The sequence below is a fragment of the Mus musculus genome, chromosome 9 (genome assembly GCF_000001635.26).
Source record: "Mus musculus strain C57BL/6J chromosome 9, GRCm38.p6 C57BL/6J".
In the NCBI taxonomy this organism is placed as follows: Eukaryota; Metazoa; Chordata; class Mammalia; order Rodentia; family Muridae; genus Mus; species Mus musculus.
In genome coordinates this window covers 9,578,137-9,590,583 of record NC_000075.6, presented here as the reverse complement: position 1 = coordinate 9,590,583, position 12,447 = coordinate 9,578,137, and the positions used below count along the sequence as shown (strand labels likewise).

The 12,447-nt window shown below is 37.8% G+C and overlaps 1 long non-coding RNA gene across 1 annotated transcript in view; it reads left to right on the top strand.

Moving 5' to 3' along the window:
* The window catches only part of Gm46102, a 40,448-nt gene extending 29,201 nt beyond the window's left edge, over window positions 1-11,247 (top strand). The window contains exon 3 of the long non-coding RNA XR_001779091.1: window positions 7,055-11,247. This is a non-coding gene — a long non-coding RNA (predicted gene, 46102). The remainder of the gene's footprint in view (window positions 1-7,054) is intronic.
* Window positions 11,248-12,447: the final 1,200 nt, after the last annotated feature.

Here is a 12,447-nt window from a genome sequence, read left to right as displayed (position 1 = left end):
CTGCTCTGAAGTTCCCTACTAAGAATTCTGAGAATTTCGAATCATCTGAATACTGAATGACAGCCACAGCTTCATCCTTGCATCTGAGTGATTAATACTCAACCAGGCTTGAAAAGTGGATACAGGTCTGTTTCACAGATCTCTATGCTATGCTCACTTCTCCTCACCTCAGCTAAGGCATTAGTCAGTGAGTAGAGACTGGAGAGTCTTAAGGGAACCTGCACAGCCTCCATACTCTGAAGCCAGCTGTGGCTAGCAGCACCTCCTGGTACAAAAAGAGAGCAAGCCACTAAAATGAAGTTAGTTCTGGCAAACATCTGATACTCATGCAATACAAACTCAATGCACATATACAACGATAAATGAACTCAGTGGATCGTATTTTAAATTCATATGTATGTGTGTGACATTAATAACTAAAAATAAAAAGCAATGAATTTGAGAAGAAATGGGAAGAACAAAAAAAAAAGGAATTGGGGAGATGATAGAAGGAAATGATGTTCATACAGTACATTAAATTCTCACAAAATCAGCATAGTCAAATGAAGTAAATCACAACCTGTCAGCACTTTGGAGTGCAGCAGAAGCAGATGAAAGAGGAAAGTTTACAGCTGTTGTTGTGGTCAGGAGTCACCTCACAAACCACATGATCACTGATCTCAGTCAGACAGAGGTAGTTTACTGAGCATTTGCCCTAGGGGTGATCAATTAGAGCTATAGATCATAGCCACAGACCAGACTCGAGACCTGGCTGTGACATTGAGTCAAGATCCTATAGGATTTTTTAAGTCTGAAATCTATGAGCATCAGTGCCGAGTTATTCAACCAATCAGAATTTATGGATAGGGGACTTAGGAGCATGTCTTTGTTGTACATTTATTCTGCTTCCATTGGTTGAGATATTCAACTGTGGCAGGGAATTTTCCGTGCCTAATGTTCATATCTTAACTTGCCAATCAGGATATTAATTACCTACACACAGGTCTCTTTCTGCCAAGTAGGATGTCAATTCCCCAGGAGATATTGGGAACTTAAAATCTATGAATAGCTGAAGCCCATACTCAAAATGGAAGTCTTATTCGAAAGTGTTTCTTATATTGGGGCAGGTCTCTCTCTTATGCTGTTGTACATCTCAGGGACAGCTTATAAAAGGAAACATGATAATAGCTTATATGTAGGTACATAAGTGCTGCCTGGCAGTTGGTCCCAGCCCAAGCTTATTGTGGCTAACTATACAAGGCAGTTCTATCTGACATCTATTTTGATTGATTCCCAAGAACACCAAAGCACAGAACATAACAGAATCTGCCATCAATTGGAGCATGAGAAAGTTTCCTTATACCATTAGTAACAGCACAAAATGACACACTAGACAGGCAACATGTAGGTTTTAACATCTAAATCACAAATAACCTATGATCCACCTCACAAGTTTGGAAAAACAAGAATAAGTGAAACTCCCAAAGAGAAGACAGACATATATAAGACAGATTAAGTCAGGAAATAGTGAGATGGGACCTAGAACAGCACATCTATTCAATGAAGCAAGGAACTAGTTCCTTGAAAAAAGTAAACAATATTGAAAACTGCATAGCTAACCCAAAAGAGAAAGAAAACCCAAATTAATAACATTAGAGCTTAAAAAGAAACATTTCACCTGACTACAGGGAAGTCTGGAGAATCATCATGGAATACTATGAAAGCTGATATTCCAAAAACAAATCTGAAAATATGGAAGTATTTGATAAATTCTCAGACATAATAATAGTAGGTAACTTCAACACACAACCCTTACCAATAGGTAAGTTAAAGAACTAAAAATTGATTTAAAAATTTTAGCCACCATGCACAGGAAATCAAATGGACTGGATAGACATTTACAGAATATATGACTTACCAAAATTACATTTAAAAATATAAAGTACTTAGACAAGTCCACAATAAACAGTGCAATTGAACAGCGGTAAAAAAAAAAAAAAAAAAAAAAAAGTCTCCCAAGTTTGGACAGGTGGCTCAGCAGTTAAGAGCACTAGATGCTCTTCCAGAAGACTGGGCTCAATTCTCAATGGCAGTACAGTGGCTCACAACTGTCTGTACCTCCAGTCCCAGGGAACCTGATGGTTCTCATCTAATGTCCACAGGCATTGCATGCATATAGTCTTATATACAGGTGAAGCATCCGTAATACATGAAATTTTTAGAATGAAGGTAAAAAATTCAATGTGCTCCTAATAAAGAAAATCTCATGGGCCAAATAGATTCACTGCTGAATTCCATGAAACTCTTGGAGACATACTAACACCACCTCAAACTGCTTCATAAAAGAAAATTAGAAAGAACACTCTGAGATTCATTCTGTGTAGGCAGTATTAACTTGATACTAAAACCAGATAAAGACTTGGCTGAAAAAAGGAAAAAGGAAATTACCAACTGTTAATGTCTCTGATCAACATAGATGTAACACTTCTAAATAAAATACTTACACAATGAGATCAAATATCATGACCAAGTTGTTTCCATCCCAGGCGTGCAAGGATGGATCTACATACCCAAATAAACTGTGTAATGGAGCACATGATTAGACTCAAAGACAGAGGTCACATGGTAGTCACAATAGACACAAGAAAGGACAAATTTTAACATGCCTTTACAATAAAATCCTGACAAAACAAAATAATGGAAACAAAAGGACTGCGATAGTAAGATGGCTCTGAGGGCAAAGGTATTTACTGCCAATCCTGATAACCTGACTTCAATCCCTAGGATCCACAAGGGAAAAAGAGAGAACTAACTCCTACAGATTACCTTCTGACCTACACATGGAACATCCACCAGCATGCCCCACAGCAAATAAATGAACAAGTAACAGCAGCATACCTTTTAAATAGGCTATATACCACAGCTCTGTCTCCAAGCTTATACTGAGAAGCTAAAAGTGCATCCTGCAAATTCAGGAATGAGACTAGTGTGTCAGTCAGTGCTACAGGGCAAATGAAATAAACAACAGTGATTTAAATAGGAAGGAAAAAAATGTTAGTACAAGATGGAAAGGCCTCTTGTGCTCATGATTCACAAAAATTAATACTGTGGAAATGGATATATTACTGACAATGATATACAAACTCCTGGCAATCTCAATTAAAATTTCAATGACTTTTTCCATAAAACAAGAAAAGGCATTCCTACAATTCATATAGAAAAAAGAAAGACACAGAGTACCCAAAATAATCCTAGGCAAAAGGTAATGCTGGAAACATGGTACCTGACCCTATACTGATCACAGAGGCATAGAGATAATAGCACAGTACTGACACAGAACCTACTCATGTACCAATGCAGTAGAAGACAGAAGTTTATAACAATGCAGTCCCAGACATCTTGTTTGAGACACTGTCAGGAATATAACTGGAGACCAGGTGGCCTCTTCAAAATGTCCTGTATAAATTGTATTTCCACATGAGTGAAAACAGATCAATATCACACTGCATAAAAATCAGTTTAAAATGGATAAATGACTTAAGGCTAATATCTGAACTTCAGAAACTTCTATAGAAAAACAGGCAAAATGCTTCAAGAATCTGTTTGTCACTGCTTGTATCTAAAATCTAAGCACTCGGGAAGCTGAACAGAGGGAAATACCATATGCCCAGCCTAGGCTACTCAGTGAGTTTCAGGCTAGCCTGGGGTACAGAGTATGAGACCCTGTCTGAAAAAAGAATGGAGGGAAGGAAAATAGGAAGGGAGAAAGGGAGGGAGGGAGGGAGGGAGGGAGGAAGGAAGGAAGAAAGGAAGGAATTAATTAAAACAAGAAACTGGTCAAAGGTCATAAAATGTTGAGCTATTGAGGTGGTTTAGAAGTTATGAGCATTTGCTGCTCTTTCAGAATATCTAGATTCAATTTCCACCACAAAGATGATGCCTGGCAACCATCTTCTGACCTTCATAAACAAGTTGAAAAAACAAATAATGGTACTATTATTTTCTAAATAGAGCAAAAGAATAAGATTAGTGTTAAAATATAAGAAATTTATTGAATTATTGTTCCAAGCAGCTCTTGCTGTACCCACACGTCATGGCCCAAGAGCAACCCTTAAGGAGTTTGAGTTACAGCATAGGCTGGGCTTTGCTGTTTACCCTACTCTATCATAGGGAAGATGACAAAACAGGGCTTAGCCTCACCTTGGTCTTTCCACTCTTTACCTCTGGGTTGTTCCCCACCGTGTCTGCTGCTGAACAACAAGGGTTTCATTTGGAAAGCTCTGATTTCAAAAGCAGGTCCTCAGAAAAAGAGAAAGTTGAAGATGGCCATCTCTTCAGGGTATATAAAATATAGTTAATCTCACACACTCCATGGTCAACACAGTCCACCTTTATTTAAGAAGGGGAAAACCCATACAGATGAGGATGCTTGCAGCCAAACATTGGACTGAACACAGTGATCCCAATGGAGGAGTTAGGGGAAGGCTGAAGGAGCTAAAGGGGTTCACAGCCCCACAGGAAGAACAATAATATCAACCAACCAGACATTCCCCTCTGCCCTCTGCCTAGAGCTACCAGGGATCAAAGAATACACATGGAGGGACCATGGCTCCAGCTTCATATGTAGCAGAGGATTGCCTTATCTGGCATCAATGGGAGGGGAAGCCCTTGGTCCTGTGAAAGCTTGATGACTCAGTGTAGGGGAATGCTAAGGCACTTAGGAGGGAGTGGGTGGTTGGTTGGTGGAGCACCCTGATAGAAGCAGATGGGAAGGGGGAATGGGATATGGGGTTTGTAGAAGGGAAACAGGGAAGGGAGATAACATTTGAAATGTAAATAAATGAAATAACCAGTAAAAAACTATTTAAAAATTAAAGAAAGAAAAACATAAAAGAAGGCTCTGTGCATGCCAAAAAAAAAAAAGAAAGAAAAAAAAAGAAAGAAAAGAAAAAGAAAAGAAATAAAACAAAACAAGCAAACAAAAAAACAAAAGAAAAAAGAGCCTCTTGAAGCCTTATTGGCCATCACTGGCATCTGCAGATCTTGGACTTTGTCCTGTAGTTAGGTAGAGCTAGCAAAAGAGTTTCATCTATTAAAAGACATTCTGAACAACACACTATATCAAACAAAGAAGCTTAAAACAAGGAGTAAGGGACAAAAAAAATTAAAAGAGAATTCTGCTCACTTAGAATCACTGAATTTTTACTTCTATGTAAGTGGTTTATTCCAGGAAGGTTGGGAGCCTGTGTTTCATTGTTCTAGCTCTAAGGATAGTAATTTGGGGCTGATAACCGTCAGAGTAAGCTCTCATACATGTTGTGTTCCCTCTCCCCAGTTAACTTCATGGTCTTTCAAAAAAACTTTTGAAGTGTCAAAAGTGCCTAAATATATTTATTAATTGGCAAGTTAAAAACATGTAAATACAGATCTCCTCCTCATTTGACATATAGTTACTGAGTTTATCTAAACCAAGCATTGTCTAAGTTTACTGATGGACAAAACAGAGACACTCCCCCACAGCATGCTAATATTTTAAATCTACAAAACTGGGAATAAAGGAGAATGATCTCCAGAAATGTTCAGCACAGGGGATTTGTTACTCTCTCCCCTGGCCCTCATCTGAGTGAAAAACACCTCTCTTCTCTATGAGCCACAAATGACCTTGGAATTTGAAATTACTTTCCCTGTATAAATAGACAATCATTTCACTCAGCACTGCAGGGTCTATAAGTCAACTGAGATAATCAAGAGGCAGTGAATATCCATCTAAGGAGAGGACTTTGCCCTTGCCAATGACTGTTCATTGAAAATCCCAGCTGCACCCATTGTCATAGCAAGATCTAAATTGTTATGCACTGACAGCATGATTTCTTTTCCATTTACAGCTTGTCCAAGGCTTTATATTTTTGTTGTTATGCAATCTGTATAAATATCCAGAAAAGAAAGAGAATTTTTTTCTTAGCTTTTGAATATACACATCCCAAATCACACTTCCATGTCCCAGTTGCTTTTGAAGACACAGGCAAAGAAAATAATTCAAAGGTCATGACAACAGTGAAGATCCTTGACAACTCAAAATGAAGATGTCAATAAACACCTACTAAAGTCACTTCATCTTCCTACCTACATTCTTAGGTTTGGTTTGGTTTGGATTGGTTTGGTTGGTTTGGTTTGGTTGGTTTGGTTTGGTTTAGTTGTTTAAGGCAGAGTCTCACAGCAGGTCCATCCTGTCTTCTGTGTTTTCAGACATATTTTGAGAAATTCCAGGAGCAAGTGTCACTTTGAGAAAGCAGTTCTCATGAAGTCAATCAGGGCACATTTTGTCACAAAGTAGCCTGTGTTGAAAGTGGGTCTAAATAAATAAAATGCATGTGTACATACTGACAGCATTATCTATTTCTCCATATCCTATGAAGATATAGATATGCCTGGGTAGATACTGACAACATTATCCATTTCTCCATATCCTATCATCAAAATTGTATTTTTCAATACTTCTTACATTGCAGACTTCTTCTAGGAACTTAGAATACACAGCCAAGAAGAAAAGTTGCCTGACCCATTAAATATTCACCATGTTTGAAAAGGTATATATAAAAAGAAAGTTTTATATAAAACTTTGTGCTTTACCAACAAATTAAAGTTTAATGTGAAGAGTGAAGAGAACTGATGTGCTCATGTATCAAGGATGGAAATATCAATTGACTGCGGTAGCTCTAGAGTGTATTTTTGTAATACTTATCAAAAAATCTCTCAATATGTGCTGATTCTAGCAATTCTTTTTCTTGGAACTCATCCTAAGAAATATAGAACTATGACTCTGCACAGAATATCATCTATATAGTGTATTTTGCAATATTAAAAAATTGGTTACTACTTTAAAGCCAAAAGTTGAGCATCAGAGCAAATTTCTTTAAAGTTTATGAAGAACTAAATCACATGGCCTCTTTTCTCCAATGGTTAAAGAAAGAAAATGCAGAAAATTTAATGCTATTTTTATTTAAAAAGAAAAATGGTTTTATGTATGCTTTGCAAGAAACTGGCAAAAATAACCCTTTATTGTTCCATTCCACAGGAGGCCAGAAATCAACAGGATTTAATCACAGTTGGCAGCCTTCCCTTTGGCACAGAAGAGAACATTCATTGACAGCCAATGTGGTGGTTCTCGGGATTCAGCCAAGTTGCAGGTCTGCAGAGAAGGAGCCAAATGCTGCTTGGCATCATAAGAGGGCAATCTGTTGTCATAAAGGACAAAGCACAAATCTAAGCTCAAAAAAGTTGCCCTTTCCCCATCACCAGACTGGCTGTATTTTCTCAGAGGAAAATGAATATCTGTCTTTGGAGGAGGGATGTACTTTGCAGGGATTCAATCAGAAGAACCTGCTCTCAAGGGGGAGCAGGACCAGGTGATAATGAGACTGGCATTCATTCATCCTGCTAGGAAGAAAGCCAGTCGCCTTCCCTTGCCAGCTTCTCTCTACTGCAGAAGTCAGCAAGCTGTGGCTCAGCTGGTCAAGACCAGCCCACCTACTCTATTATTTGTGTGACCCACAGGTAAAAAAAATGGTTTTTATATTTTAAATGTTACAAAAAGTGTTTTCTTGTAGAATAATATTGTGGGGTTTAGAAAGATGGCTCAGTAGATAAACTGTAAACATTAGAACTTGAGTTCAGATAGACAGATCCACAGAAAAGCTAGGCAGGTATGGCAGTTGCTTCTAAGCTTAACACTCAGGAAGCACAGCAGGACAAGCTGGCTAGCTAGAATGATTGGAACTGGAGAGCTCCTAGCACAGTGAGAGACCCTGCCTGGATACACAAGGTAGAAAATAATTGAGGAAGACATCAACCTTGGGTCTCTTCCACAGGCATATGAACAGACATGCTTCCTGTTGGACAGAAAAAGGAAAAAGAAGAGATGATGTAATTATACTGTAATATCAACAAATAGATAATTGAAAAAAAGAAAGTTTCTCCCATCATAGTATTTCAAAGGAAAAGACCCCTCCCTCACAAAAGGAGATGAGGAGGAGGACCCGGCATCAGTACCAGTGTTGAATTCATGGATGAGCCAAGATTGTCAGGACTCCCTCCCATTCCATTCCTGGATCTTATTCCTCCACGAATAAGGGCAACCTGCTGAGTCTGGATCATGATACTTGTGTGTATATTTCAGGGCTTACCATTTGATATATAACTGATTGTTCTTCCCTAGAGAAGACTATGGGGAGAAACTTTTTTCTTTTCCAAGGAGCAATTTATCTCAGGTCTTCCACGATCCTCATTTATCTAAAAATTTTCTATATCTAGAACTCACGGCCTCTGAGTCACTGAGAAATTATCCCTCATTCTCATGTGCTAGCCAAGGTCAGTGTCTAATTAGGGTTTTACTGTATGAGCAGACACTATGAGCAAGGCAACTCTTATAATGGACAACATTTAATTGGGACTGATTTAGAGGTTTGGTCCAGTATCATCAAGGCAGGAACATGGCAGCATCCAGACCTGCATGGTGCAGGAGGAGCTGAGAGTTCTACATCTTCATATGAAGACCACTAGGAGAAGACTGGCTTCCAGGCAACTTGGATGAGGGTTTTAAAGCCCACCTCCATAGTGACACACCTACTCCAACAAGGCCACCTTTCCAAATAATGCCACTCCCTGGGCCAAGCATATTCAAACCATAGCAATCAGCATGCCTCACCTGCCCTTCCATGCTCTCCAATACTACTAGATAAGCCAAAAGAGGCACAAGATTTTCTCTTCTGAAATGTTTCCCTCAATCTGGAATCTGTGTTTTGGGTTTCAGTTACTGTGACAAAGCATCATGTTCAAAAAGGCAAGTTGGGGAGAAAGAGGTTTATTTTACCTTGCAATCTTATGTTACAGCCCAATCACTGAGGGAAATCAGGACAGGAGCTCAAGACAGTAACCTGGAAACAAGAACTAGAGCAAACGTCATGGAGGAATATTGTTTATTGTCTTGATCCTTATGGCTTGTGCTCTTATAGCAAGGGTTACTGTGTCCATGTGGGCTGGGCCTTCATATAACAGCCATTAATAAAAAATGCCCCCATAGACTTTTCCACAAGACAACCTACTTGGGCATCTTCTTAGTTAAGGATTCCTCTTCCCAAATGTCTATAGATTGTGTCAAGTTGATTCTACCCAAGGAGAGTTCCTTCTACCTTCTAGAAAACTCATCTTTCAGAAACAAGTCCTGGTCTAGATCCAGGATCTTGCCCCCTGTTTTTTCCTCTGACCAAAATGAACTCTTTCCTGAGTCAGAGAATTAAGTCTGTCTTACTGTATGGTAGAGAAGGAATTAGAGCAGCCTAACTGAGTTTTCTGTGAAATCTTAGACCATGAAGACAGTGTGGATGACTTCAGAGCTCTAAGTCTCAAATCAAATTGCAGGGTCCTTGTTACAGATTGAATATTTTGCCTCCCTCTGCCCCAACCTCATATATTGAACTGAAAGTACCAGTGTGATGGCATTAGAAGCCTAAGGGTCTCTGTAAGAGAGTGATTAGGTTAGAATGTGATCATGAAAATAGAAGTCTCAGGATGAGATTAGAGAAGAGGAAAAGATGTCTAGTGATTGATGGATAGATAATAAATAACAAATACATACATATTATATATATACATATATATATATGGTATATAGATTTGCATTACATCTGTATATTATATGTGTATATATACATATATATACATAGACATATATTCTCTACATTATATCCACATGGAATTTAGATACACACACATACACAAACACATTCAGACACAAACACAAACCAAGCAAAGGCCACATAAATACAAGTAAGACAAGAGCCTTCAGAATCCAGAGAGACAGAGCTGTCACCAGGACCCAGTCATCCTGGCACCTTGCTATCAGAGTTTGCATCTTCAAATATGTGATCAAGTAAATTTTATTATTTGAGATACCTACTCTACTTTTTTTTTTAGCAATTAAAGCAGAATAAGACAAAAGTTGACACTAATATGTGGGTTATGACAAAAACCTATGAGTGGAAATTGTAAGAAACTAACCTCTATGTGAGTGGCTAAATTTTGAGGTGCATGTGTGAAAAGGATGTTTGTCATGAGGGATATTTTAGGAGATTCATGGAGAGCTGAAGAAAATGTTCTGCCATCTTAGACAATGCAAACATCATCACAACCACAACATTTTTAAAAACAGAGACAATAAAGCCAGGTCCACGAGAAAAATAACTACCTAAAAGCATGTATGTACCTGAGCCAAAAGAAGCCAATAATATCTTATGTCATAGATGTATATATACTGTATATAATGACAACCTCACAAATATTTCTTTGAGGATCTGGGGAGGTGTTTTTTTGACTTAAGTGTTGCTTCACATGTATGAGGATTTGGGCTCTACTCTCAACACCCATATTAAAATAATAAAAATCCAGGCACTTATAAGTCCAGCCCTGGAAAGCAGAGACATGGAGACAGCTAACAACATAGCCTGGATGAACAACTGATATCCACATTCATGGAGAGAACGTTTGTCACAAAACAGTGATTGAGAAAAAAATCTCACATCTACTCTAGCACCTGCCACAAGCCCCTCACACAAATGACTTTGAGTTGCAAAATAAATGGTTCATGAATAAAACCAAAAAAAAAATCTACAGTTTTTCCAATGAATTATTTATTGTTTTTAGTCCTTTAATCATAGCTGTTGAGTTAATTTTCTTGAGGTTATCAGAAATCCAGTGTGTGAACTTTCTTTCTCTGTCCTCCTTAGGGCAGACTAACCTTGCTTCTGTCTAACTATAGAGAATAGTAACGAATAACTATTATTAATGGGCTTTTGAAATTCTCATTTGAAGCCACAATGTAGGGGAATATTATTTATGAGTCTTCTTGTTATCACTGATGACCTCCATCAGAACTTGAACTCAATAAAAGATTGGTCTCTTGTAGATAACAGAGTTCTATAGGAGAAGTCAAATGATTTAAAATAACCCAAGCAAACTAGTTTCAGACAAAATGGTCATTTCACATTGGCCTGCTCCTATGAGTTCTGCAGGTTTATGGGCACTGAAGCTGTAATACAGTTTCTCTGTGTTTCCTCACCTTTCTGTTTGTACAACATCTTCTAATTATGTACTGGTACATATTTTTCTTCATTCATTATCATCTTTAAATTTAATTGAAAAGTAATATCCTCAAAATTTGTAAATGGTCTTTTGCCAGTATTTATGAACAGTAAAGCAATTTCTTGGCTCTCATTAATGACTAAACTGATATCTTTTTGAAACTGAACAATGGATATATAAAATTATTGGTTACCATCTAGGTCTCCTTGAAAGCTTCTTTGAGGTCAAGCCATCACTTCTAGAGAAGGAATGAAAAATGGACAACCTAGAATTCCCTAATAGGCCTGTAACATATAGGGCATGCATTTTACTAGGCTATAACAAGCAAAACTACAAAAAAAAAAAGGAGATACTTAGCAATTGTCACAGTTAAATCTTACACGATGAGAATGATCCAGAATGTGAATCAAAGGTTGACTGTATTCACTTCATGCCTGTTGTAAAGCAGTTTTAAGCATCGTCAACAAATATTTTGAATACAAAATGGCACCAAGTTGTTGTAGAGCACTTACCTAGCACATTATCAAAGCAGTCAATAGAATCTGAAGACCTGTCTCTACAACAGAGGAGCTGTGAAACTTGTACACATTACCTCAGTCAGCTCCATCATTTGACTCATTTGCATTATAGGACAGAAATTATAGTAATACCTTCTTTATAGTTATTTATAAGTACTAAACAAGGGAACAAACACAAAACACATATAACAGATAGTACATTGCAAGCCCCTTTCCATGTATCATCTTTGTAATCAGTTTAAAGAATGAAGGATATTAAGTTACCACCAAATGAAATTATGTTCAAATTTTTATTTTATGAAAGCCACTTCAATTTCCTTAGCAATTTAATGGATTAATAGGTTATGTTAATAAGATCAGGAAGCTCAGTCTTTTGCTCTAAAAAACAAACAAACAAACAAACAAAACCATGGTCAGTTTGTTCTCTCTCTCTCTCTCTCTCTCTTCTTTTTTTAAAATTTATTTATTTGTTATATGAAATTACACTATAGCTGTTTTTCACACACACCAGAAACGGGCATCTGGTCTCATGACAGATGATTGTAAGCCACCGTGTGTTTGCTGGGATTTGAACTCAGGAAGTCTGAAAGAGTAGTCAGTGCTTTTAACCACTGAGCCAACTCTCCAGCAGTCTTTTGCTTTTTGGTTTTGGTTTCACTGTTTGTTTGAGTGATTGGTTTTGAGAAAGCATCTCATTAGAAAGCCTGTCTGTTTTAGAACTCATTTTCCTCTTGCCTCTGTCTTCCAAGTGCCAGGGTAAAAAGCATCTGCCACAAAACCAAACTCCTTCACTTTTCTAGTCAATGTACCTTTC